Source organism: Helianthus annuus, chromosome 10 (assembly GCF_002127325.2).
Source record: "Helianthus annuus cultivar XRQ/B chromosome 10, HanXRQr2.0-SUNRISE, whole genome shotgun sequence".
Lineage (NCBI taxonomy): Eukaryota > Viridiplantae > Streptophyta > Magnoliopsida > Asterales > Asteraceae > Helianthus > Helianthus annuus.
Window position 1 is genome coordinate 166,611,175 of NC_035442.2, and position 11,959 is coordinate 166,623,133.

The 11,959-nt window shown below is 37.6% G+C and overlaps 1 long non-coding RNA gene across 1 annotated transcript; it reads right to left on the reverse strand.

Annotated features, from left to right (window-relative positions):
- Nucleotides 1-9,015: 9,015 nt before the first annotated feature.
- LOC118483217 lies at nucleotides 9,016-11,326 on the reverse strand. The gene is made up of 5 exons (XR_004869909.1): nucleotides 11,185-11,326; nucleotides 10,961-11,098; nucleotides 9,591-9,677; nucleotides 9,118-9,169; nucleotides 9,016-9,046 (listed from the first exon to the last, which is right to left on the reverse strand). It is a non-coding gene; the product is annotated as an uncharacterized LOC118483217 (long non-coding RNA).
- Between the last annotated feature and the right edge of the window lie 633 nt (nucleotides 11,327-11,959).

Consider the following 11,959-nt stretch of genomic DNA (forward strand, 5'->3'; position numbering starts at 1 on the left):
AGGAGATTGTGAGATTTTTTGAATGGAAGTTCAGTAGTAGTTGCCTTTTGAGAGGCTGTTTTCGATGATTTTGATGAGGGTTTTGCAGACGACTTCGATTTTGTCATTTTTGAAACGATTGATCGAAGAAATTTTGTGAGAGATGGAAAGAAAAACTGCTTTGAGAAGAGAATTTTTATGAATTCAATTCGACAGTAAAACCCTGTTTGGATGGTGAGTGGGGAGTTTTATAGGAGAGAGAGTGAATGCTGACGTGGCAGCCGTTACAAAAAGTCTGACTGCTATGTACTGCTCACGTGACAACCACTGGTGAAAATGAAGGACAGTACTTTTGGTGAAAGCAACTGATGAAAGCAGTGGAAAGGGGGCAGTGGATGATTTTTACTATCAGTAGATAGCATATCAGTGGATAAGACACTGCTTTTAAACAACAGTGGCTATCAAGGAATGAGAGAACAGAGGTTGCCTTTCAGCAATGGGCAGACTTTTTGATGTAGAGCAGACTTTTGAACAATCAGTGGTTATGGCAGACTTTTAAGGATTTTAATGAAATTTTCATTTTTAAGCTATTTTTAAGGATGGATTTTTGATTTTCTGAAAACATTTTGTTGCTTTTATTCATAGAAAAACAAGATGTTGCTTGTTATTCCATGTTCAGCATCCCAATCCTAGAGACCAGACTTTCAAAAGTGGCTGTATCAAGTGCTTTTGTGAGCACATCTGCCAGCTGGTCTTTAGATGGGACATGATGCAGAGAAATCAAACCTTTTTCATAGCAATCCCTCACAAAGTGATGTCTGATGTCGATGTGTTTGGTGGTAGAATGGGAAACTGGATTTTTGATGATATTTTCTGCTGCCTGGCTATCCAGCATAAGTGGTGTCTTTAAGGCAGTGATACCAAAATCCAGTAACTGATTTTGAAGCCACAGGAGTTGGGCTGTACAGCTTGCAGCAGCAATGTATTCAGCCTCAGCAGTGGATGTTGAAACTGCTGCTTGCTTTTTGCTTTGCCAAGAAACTAAGCAATCACCTAGAAACTGGCACCCTCCTGAAGTGGACTTCCTTGTTGTGTGACAACCAGCAAAGTCACTGTCTAAAAAACCTGAAAGCTTGATATTCCCATTAGCTGGATACCAGATACCAAGTGTGGGAGCACCTTTTATGTATCTGAGAATCCTTTTTACAGCAATGAGATTAGATTTTCTGGGAGCTGATTGACTTCTTGCACAGACACATGTTGCAAACATAATGTCTGGTCTGGATGCAGTTAGGTACAATAAAGACCCAATCATGCTCCTATAAAGTGTTTGGTCAATCAGCTCATCCTTTTCATCAGACATGACCAGCTTATTTGTGGCCATGGGTGTGCTGCATGGTTTACAATCATTCATGTCAAATTTGGTTAAAAGTTCTTTAGCATATTTGCTTTGATGAATGAAAGTTCCATTTTGCATTTGCTGTACTTGGAGACCAAGAAAGCATTGCAGCTCACCCATTGCACTCATTTCAAACTTAGCTGTCATGAGTTCTCTAAACTCTTCACACATTTTGGTACATGTGCTTCCAAAAATAATGTCATCCACATAAATTTGGACAATCATTAAATCTTTCCCTCTCCATTTAAGAAACAGTGTTTTATCAATGGTACCTCTTTTGAAACCATTTGAGAGTAGAAAGTTGGAAAGAGTTTCATACCAGGCCCTTGGTGCTTGTTTCAGGCCATACAAGGCTTTGTTTAGCCTGTAGACATGATCAGGATAAAATGGATCCTCAAAGCCTGGAGGTTGACATACATATACCTCTTCTTGCAATGTACCATAGAGGAAAGCACTTTTGATATCCATCTGAAACACCTTCATGTTGTGGTTGACAGCAAAGGCCAGGAACAGTCTGATAGCTTCCAATCTTGCAACAGGGGAGAATGTTTCATCATAATCAATCCTCTCTTCCTGTCTGTAACCTTGAACCACAAGCCTGGCTTTGTTCTTGACAACAATGCCCCTTTCATCTGTTTTGTTCTTGAAGACCCACTTTGTGCCAATGGGACTGACCTCTTTTGGCAGTGGTACAAGCTCCCATACTTGTTGTCTCTTGAACTGTTGGAGCTCCTCTTGCATGGCTTCTACCCAGCTGTTGTCTTTTAGTGCCTCTTGGTACTTGACTGGCTGATGGAGTGATAGAAAACCAGCAAAAAGACAAATGTTTTGGGTTTGGCTTCTTGTGAGCACCCCTTCATTGATGTTGCCAATGATTTGATCAGGTGGATGAGATCTCAAGAAGATTAAATCTCCTTGATATGGTATGATGGCATTTGTTGGTGAAGGCTGCAAATGTGTATCATCTGAGCTAACCACTGCTGGTGACTTTGATGACCCAGCAGTGGCTTCAAAAGGTGGTGGAATGGGTGGTAATGGAGTGGACCACTGCTGACTTTTATCCACTGTTTGAGAACTTTTGTCAGCAGTAGTTGAGGATATGGAAGCAGTGGTAGATGGGCTACTTTGATCAACAACTGTTGATGTAGCAGTGGTTGAGCTTTGACAGTTGTTTTGAACAACTGATGCTTTCCCTTTTGTGGCAGACCTTTGAGGGATGATGACTTCATACCCATAGTCTGGTGTTGTATCCTCTGATGGACCTGCACTGTTAGTCTTGACATCAGTATTTTCAAAAGTGAATTTTTCAAGATCAAACAGTTCAGCAGGATTTGCTGGGATTTTCATTGATGAAAGTTCATTGAACTTTACATCCAAAGTCTCCTCCACTACCTTGGTTAGTGCATTGAACACTTTGTAGGCCTTGGCAGTGGTTGAGTATCCCAGAAAATAACCACAATCAATTTTGGCTGCAAATTTTGAAATGGAATCTTTTAAGTTCAAAATAAAGCATGGGCAGCCAAATACCTTGAAGTATGAGATCAGTGGTTTGATTTTATACAGAATTTCATAGGCAGTCTTTTTGTGCCTGGGGTTGATTAAAACTCTGTTCTGGACATAGCAAGCAGTGTTTACTGCCTCTGCCCAGAAAGTTAATGGCAAACCTGAATCTGCAAGCATGGTTCTGGCAGCCTCAATCAAAGTTCTGTTCTTTCTTTCAACAACCCCATTTTGCTCTGGTGTTCTAGGGATGCTGTACTGCCTTACAATCCCTTTCTTCACACAGAAGGCATCCAACTCCCTATTTTTAAATTCTGTGCCATTGTCACTCCTAAAGCTTTTCACCGGAAGATCAAATTGCTTTTCAACCTGTGTCACAAAGTCTTGCAAAATGCCTGCAGTTTCATCTTTAGAGTGCAAAAAGAAAGTCCATGTAAACCTAGAAAAGTCATCAACTATAACTAAACAATATCTTTTCTTTTTGAGACTCATGACTTGAACTGGGCCAAACAAATCCATGTGCAGCATTTGCAAGCACTGGGTTGTTTTGGACTCCTCAATGGACTTGTAGGAACTTTTATGTTGTTTTCCTTTTAAACAGGAAATGCAATGTTCAGGACATGAAAACAATTTTTGTGGTAGGCCTCTCACCAAACCATTTTTTGAAATTTTTGTTATTGTCTTAAGATTTGTGTGTCCCAGTCTTTTGTGCCAAAGTTCTGTCTCTTTGTTAGAGGCAGCTGAGAACAGACAGGCATCAGCTCTGGGACACTCTTTAGACATGTCAACAACATAAACATTGCCACTTCTTTGAGCAACAAGTTTTGTCTGACCATTTTTAATTATTGCTTCAATCTTTTTGACCATTTCTGGTCCAACAATCCTACAACAATCTTTTGTGAAGAATGACCCAAACCCTTTGTCACTCATTTGAGACACACTCAGAAGGTTGAATTTTAGATTGTCTATTAGATTGACATTTTCAAATTTTACATTGCCAGATTGCACTGTGCCAGACCCCAGAACTTTCCCTTTACTATTATTTCCAAAGGATATATCACCCCCACCATGGATTTTAAAGTCTTTGAGGAGGGCTTTACATCCTGTCATGTGCCTGGAGCCTCCACTATCTACATACCATAGACTATCAAAGCATGCAGAAGCTCCCTGCACATGAAGTAAAAGGATTAGTTCATTAAGGACTCCAAAGCCAACAGGGCTTTGGATGGGGTCTCAACAATGTCTGGTATGGATGCAGTGTGATGGGCAGTGGTTAAGTCAGGGGTTTGGACAGTTTTAGTACTGTTTCTTGCTAACCACTGTTGGGGGTCTTGCCCAATCAACTGCTGGTAACCGAAAGGATGCCTATTCACTCTGGGTTTAGAGGGCTTTTTGTAGACCTCATAAACGTGTGGAATCCTTTGGTAAGACTGTTTTTCCTTGCCCTTTCTGAATTGATTGGCACGGTGCATCAGTAACCTGAACATCTCTTTTGACAGATGTTTGGTTCAGCTGTCTTGTGACAGCTGTTTGAACTGGCACAAACAGTGGTTGTTTCTTTGTGAACTTGACAGATGGTGAAGGTGCTGATGAACTCAAGGATGTTTTAGCCATGTACTCATTCTTCTTTTCATTGAAGTTTTTGAGGTACACACATGCCTGAGTTTTATGGTTTGTTTTACCACAAACACTGCAACTTTCAGCTGAAGTAGTGACACTTGTTTTGGTTAAGTCATAAGCTTTTAGATGGAAACAATCTTTTGTTAGATGGTTCCTCTTCTCACAGAATTCACAAAACAAGTTATCAATTTTCTCTTTCTTCTTCCTCTTTTCAGACTCCTTTGTAGCAGAGGTTTTGACCACTGCTGGAATATCCTTAAGAGGAATGACTTTAGCTTTTGGAGCCTTAACACCATCAGTTGATGTAAAGTCCATTGGCTTGAAATTTTCAAGGATATCACACTCATCAGACCATCTTGGTTTAAAAATTGATGATTTTCAATCTCCTCAAATGCAGAGGGACCCACTGGTCTGTCAAGTGTGATTTTGTTACCAAGTTTGTCAGTGATTTTCACTTCTTGGCCATCCTTGTTTGTTGGGATGAACTCAGTAGTTTCATCAGTGGTTGAAACAGATTTTCCAAAAGCAGTGTTTTCATCATCATGTTTTCAATAACCAACCCCAAAGTTTACATTGCTTTTTATCTGTTTCTCAAGCATAACCTCATACCCTTTGCATGATTCCACCCATTTTTCACAAGTGATCTGGGTGGATTCTAACTCCTTTTTGCAAACTTGGTATTTTTCTACCATAGTTTGGAGTTGGGTTTTGGTTATGCTTTGCTCTTCTTTCAAACTGCTAATCTCTTTTTCCTTTTCAGTCAACTTGTTTTTAAGTTCTTTTAAAGATCTTTCAAATTTGACTTCATCAGTTAAGATTTTGTTCCTAAGGTTTTCATTCACCTCTTTGATGTTAGCAAAAGCAATAATGCAATTGTTAGAACATAGTTTTTCTAGAACTTGAGGTGATACCTTGGCAGCAGCCATCATTGCACAATCACATTTAGGAATCTCTTCCTCATCAGCTCCCTCTTCTTCCTCACCAGCCTTTTCATCTTTCTTGTCTTCTTCAGACCATAGATCTATCATTGGTTCAATCAGGGTACCTGAACTTTCTCCCAGCAGTATTTCATCAGTCACAGCAGTAACCACTGCTTCAGTCACCTCTTCCACTGTTTCAACCTTCAGCTGTTCCTCCTCAGATTCAACCCCCTCCTGTATTGACTCTAATGCCATCAAACAAAATTCATTGTGAGAAGAATCATTTGAAGCATATAGTGCAAAATTTTCATCATTAAGATTTTCAGGCATACTGCTCCAGTCAACAAACTCTTGACTAAAGAAACTTTGTTGTTCAGGTTGTGTAACTACTGGAGCAGTAGTTTGAGGTGCAGATTGCACTTGTGCCTGGGGAGCAGGGGTTTGAACAAATTGGATCTGTGGAGCAGCTGTTTGGATATAATGCACTGGCATAGGGGCAACAACATAGTGAGCAGTGTTCACATGTGCTGCTGGGGCATATTGGGCATAGTGCACAGTGTTTTGAGTTTGAGGTCTAGGATTTGAACTAAGGTGAGTGACTATGGGACCAGTTGTTTGACTCCTACATTCCCTAGCAAAATGTCCCAACCTGTTACACTTGTAACACTTGATTTTCGATTTATCCAACCCAACCCTTAGGTTCCCATGAAGAACTGGAAATTTTCTCCCAGTTCTCTTATAAAACTTGCTAGTTCTAACACTTAGCAAGGCCAGTTGGTGCAGGATGTCCATTTCTTCTAGGTCAGTGGGGTCAAAATGCTGTAAATCATTGAGTTCAAAGCTTAAATTGTCTGACATCTGGTTTTCATTTGCAGTGAATGCATAACCTGTAGAGTGAGGATCAGGGTTGTTAAAGTTTACACCAGCAGTTATGTCAATGAAGTGATCATAACCCTGATCCTTACCACTACCACCAGATTCTTCTTGACCCAGAAGAGCAGTGTTACCAAATGAATAATCATCAACGGTTTTCCCTGACTCTTGTAACTTCCTTTTCTGGTTCAACTCCCTCTCAAAGGTCAGGAGTCGACCATGGAGTTGGGTCAAGGTCAGATCCTTGAACTCAGGTGCAGTTCTGGTGACAATAGCTATTGTGTCCCATTTTTCTGGCAGTGATCTGAGGAACCTGCTATTTTGAGTCGAGTTTGAAAACGTGACCTTAACAAGCCTCAGTTCACTGATGAGACAACTGAAACGCTCAAATTGTTGAGTCAGTGATTCACCTTTAACATGACAAAATGTTTCATACTGTTGGTTCAGGATTTCCCTATTGTTTTCTATGACCTCTTCAGTACCTCCAAACTGTTCCTTAAGTGCGTCCCACAACTCTTTGGCACTGTTACAATGTAACAGTCCATCATATATTTCGTTGGGGAGCCCTGATGCAACAATACTAAATGCTTTAGCATCTAGTTCAAATTTTTGATAATCCGTTTCAGTATAATTTTCAACAGGTTTAGGAACAAATTTTTTAGCATCTTCAGCGCTTGGCACTATAGGAACATGAGGACCAAAGATAACAAACTTCCAACAACCTGTGCTTTGTTGAGCAAGGATGTGACCCATCCTCCTCTGCCAGATGTTGTACTCATTTCTTTTTAGCATAGGTGGTTTAAAGAGCGAGCCAATGTTGTTTTTATCGTCCTGAGATTGTGACGTCATTCTTGTTGTTTTACAGGTACTGAGAAATCAACTATAATGGTGATTAATCCTTACTCTGTTTTTCAACGACGAACAAACGATCAGTATCAACTGTTTTGAGCTGAACTATTTACGTCAAAATGATTGTTAAATCAAATTTGACTGTTCTAGCTCTGATACCAATTGTTGGATCTGAGTTTCCTTTTGATTGTATTTTTGTTTGTAAAATAAGATGGAAATGAATGAGTGTGCAGCGGAAATTAAGATGAACACAAACTTTGTATACAATCAAATGAGAGTAATACTTTTAATCAAACATCTTTACACAAAGAACCGAATGATTGAATTTATTTCAAACACGATTACAATGATGATGTATGAATGCAAACTCCCCCTCAGCCCGAGCTCAGTAGTTTGTTCATGCAAAGAAGACGAATGATGTGAAGAGCTAATAGAACAGTACAAAGTACTGTACTATTTATAAGCACTTGCAAACTACTGAGCATCTTTAGCTGACGTCACCATGAAAGTGACATCTAACCTCCTAACAAACTCTAACCTCTGATCTATACAAACACTGCTTGTGTTAACTACTGCTATTACATTCTATTACATAACAGACTATAGAACTACTACTGCAACCTTCTACTGCTGTGAACCCAGCAGCACTTATCCGGATTCAGCAGTGCCTGACTCAAGGCAGTAGATTGAATCAGCAGGACTTGAGTCTTCATCAGATCTTTAATTGAGCAGCAGTTATTGGTCAGCAGTTAGTAAGATCAGCAGATAGGAGGTCATCAGTTGTTGTAATCACTTTCAAGGGGAGAGATATGTATATCAGCATCTGCTTATTCTGAATCCACTGAGCTGATCCAGTTTTGGCTTTACATTGTCTGTTCCTCTGATAGGGTTCAATCCCAACAGCAAGAAACATCCACAAGCCTTAGAGAACAAAAACACAAAACCAAGTAAAGCTATATATATAACCAGATTTATGCATCTACTGTTATGTCGAAAAGAGATTAGGATACCAATTCAACAAAGGAGATGAATACTTTTGCATCAACCGGACAAAACCTTGTGAGAACTCTGTTGTGCCTCCACCTCCATCTCGTAACAACCTATCTTCATTGTCCTTTATTTGCTGTTGGATTAACATATTCATAAGCTAATGAGATTCCATCTTCTCATTTTCCAATGTGGGCATGCGCTTCCATTGCCAATCCCAAACCGCTTTACCATTCAAGCATGTAGTTAACCCATTTGACCACATCCTACAAACACACATACACGTAGCAACAATGTAAAAGTAAATATTCATAATTAAAAGATAAAAAAGACCATCATTTACTTAAGAAAATTAAAGTATAAAAAGGTGGGTATACCCATTTGACCCCTTACCTAACTCGTCCAACCGTGTCATTTTTCCACCTCAAAGAGGACCTGGACACAATCATCAATTCCTGTAATGTTTTATTTTCTTCACTGAATTCCAAGTGTCTTAAAAAATACTGAGGTGAATATAAAAACATTATGTAGTTTTTTTTTTTCTAAAATGACACTCTTTGACCCGAAACTATTGAACCCACTTTTAATCTTATAAGTCACCGAAAGCTTTTTTAAATTCTTATAACAACCAAAAGAGATAAAAATAATACCCAAAAAAATCCATATATTTGTTTGTTGAGTACATAATCTGGATACAAATAAAAATAATGCTCACATGTTTTGATCTAAGCACGCCGGTCAATAGTTTTCCATTTATGCATCAATAAATGGCTCGTTGTAACTTCTTTAATGAAAACGCTTCTGCTTCTATCATATATGATGCATAAGAGGCCTATGATAAAAAGAGTCTAATCTAATCTTGCTGGTCTTTAAAGGTCTTACCTATGACAATGCCTTCTTTCTCACCGGTGAACATAACCTACATACAATTAATTATTTCAGGAATAGAAATTAGGCTTCCATTTAATAATAATTGTGTACTTTGTTCACCTCATAAGAGAACTGTCTCCTTGCTGGAGCTCAAAATGGATCTATATTCCACCTGTGAATCGATGAACATAAAGATGTAATGATGCACAATAAATATAATAAAAAAGAAAAGCTTTTTTTTTTGTAGTGGAACCACTCGTATCGTTGTCTAATTTCCTACAGCACTCCTACAAATAAAGGCGGTTCTAGCAGGTTTAGACTTTCACCATCAGTGGCCCCTAGCTTCTTTGGTTCAGATACGCATACGCGTGGTTGAACTCTTGCGTAGAAAGAAGTGGCTATACCACGAGACAGAGGATAGTCACCAGTTTGATGTTTGTTTAATATCATAGATCCTCATATAGGGGCCAAGTAAGCTAACCCTTTATCCTTAAATAGGGCTAAGTTAGTACTTTCTGAACTTTAATAATGTATAACATGATTAACCAGCTCGATGTTTGTGATAAAACGCAAAACGTTTGTACAGTGCTAACCTTTGTGTAGAAATCTGGTGGTGAGTATGAAATAAAGCAAGTCTGACTCAAATCCAAACGCCACCCATCGTCCATGTACACCTTCACCTGAAGAAAAAATAATAATTGTATTTATGAGGGGAGTATACCCGGACCCATGAAATACAAAAAATTAATAATTGGTTAGTAATTGCTTAAAACAAAGATCTTTTTCTGATGTAACATTTTGATTTATATTAACATTAACATTTTCTTATTCATCTTTTAATAATGTAATTGATAAAAGATCTTTTATAGAAAATAGCTTTTGTGAGTCAGAGATCTTTAAAGAGAGGGTCTTGGCCACTTGTTAATCCTATTTCTAACAACTTGTAAGTTATAACATAGAAAAACCTTTACATTTCACGATTTAAATTCTACATAACTCAAATTTATGTTTTAACCCAAATTTAAATTGTTTCCACCAAAACCCAAATTTCAAGTAGGAACCGTAACCACAAGGTTTAAGAACAATCAATTACCTCTAGTTCTTGAATTCTTCTTGTTTTCCCTTCTTTTAGTGTATGGTTACTTACACATGTAATTGAGTTTCCTTGAATGAGAAAATAGAGTTCTAGACTTGCAATATTAAGCATTAAATGACTTTTTTTCTTCTATATGAAAGGTAATAAGACTCTATGAAACCTTTGACTCATGCCCAATTTGACCAATCCATTTTGACTTAACTCACATTTTTAATTGGGTCAATAACTTGATCTTACAAATTTAAGCATATAAAATGAATGAAATACAAAAAACATATTGCTATTAGATAAACATAGGAACTGCTGGTAATTTGTGATTCATGATATATTAAAATTAGTATTGGATAGATATTTCCAACAAATTAGAACATAAACTTTTTCTGTTTATGAATTCAAGACTTGCATGATCTCTACCACCACATTTGGAGATGGAGACGAACATTAGAAAAATATGTGCAGTTAATTAAAAAATAGTTAAAATCAAGCCATTTAATGAGATGTTTAGGAAGTATATGAACAAAGAACAGAAACAACAACCATTGCATATAATCTTAACATGGGTTCTATTAAAATGTTATATCATGATTCACCATTGCATATAATCTTAACATGGGTTCTATTAAAATGTTATATCATGATTCACAAATAGGACCACATGAAACTGGAATCAACTTAGAATGTAGTTTAGATCACATATGATCTGTATTTCTCCCAAAACCTAAAAAAAAAGTAAGATCCCTAAAAAATATATTAAAATCAACTAAAATTTATTCAAACCTCAACAGTCAAACTCAAATTCAACTTCCCAGAACAAAATCAAACTATCACACACAAATAGATCAATACAATGACAAAAATTTCACTTACAATTGGCTACAACAGAAACCTCCATATAATCATCTCCAGGATCACTGGTATCAAAAATTCCGTATCTGGCACCACGACATTTTTGATCGACCTCCTAAAAATCATCACCGAGATCATTGAAGGTTAGATCCTGCAAAACTGAACAGAAGGCAACAAATTAGGTCAAAATCGATGCCAAAAACGAACCGAAAGCAAGTATTAGGGTTGCAAGTGACGTATTGTACCTTAAATGGATGATGAACAATTGAAGTTGAGAAAAATCGTATTTGAAGATGTGAAATCGGTGTTTGATGTCGATTTTTTGAAGAAGATGTGTCTGCGGCGCTAGGGTTTTGAGAGGGACGATAGAGAAAAGGAGTTCTGTTAGTGTTGTTGAATGAAAGGAATAAAGGATTTTGGATTTTAGAAGGAATATATAGTCGGGTCAATATCCGGATCCCGCATAACCCATTAACAAAAAAAAATGGCCCATTCAGTTTCCCGCCAAAACCACATCCAGGAAGCCCTAATATTGTGCCAAGTGTCCCAAATTGTTTTTGTTTATTATATATAATAGATAATAGATATAGATTACGATGAACTTGTCAAACGGGAAAAAATAGATGCGGGTTCATCGTAACGCACGAGTCCTAGATCAACTTAGTTATTTTATTCTATGTTTTACGTTTCGGTTTAATTTCTTCACATTAACACACCACAACTTCAGTGTCGGTGGTCGCTGGCAGTAGTGTGACATTAGTGCTCGCCCCCGCCACAACGCGGGGGGTGCTTAATACTAGTTAAACTTAATTTTAATCGTTTGAAGTAACTTATGATCATCCTAAACAAAGACTTATATAATAATATAAATTTTAACTTGAATATCCAAATGTCGACTACTAGTTAAAATGATTGTCTTGACACTCAGTTAGTTTTAAAAACTTTAATCATATTTTTTTAAACACATATTTTATTTATGGTGTATTTTTTTAATATGTGATATTTTTCTATACTAGGATA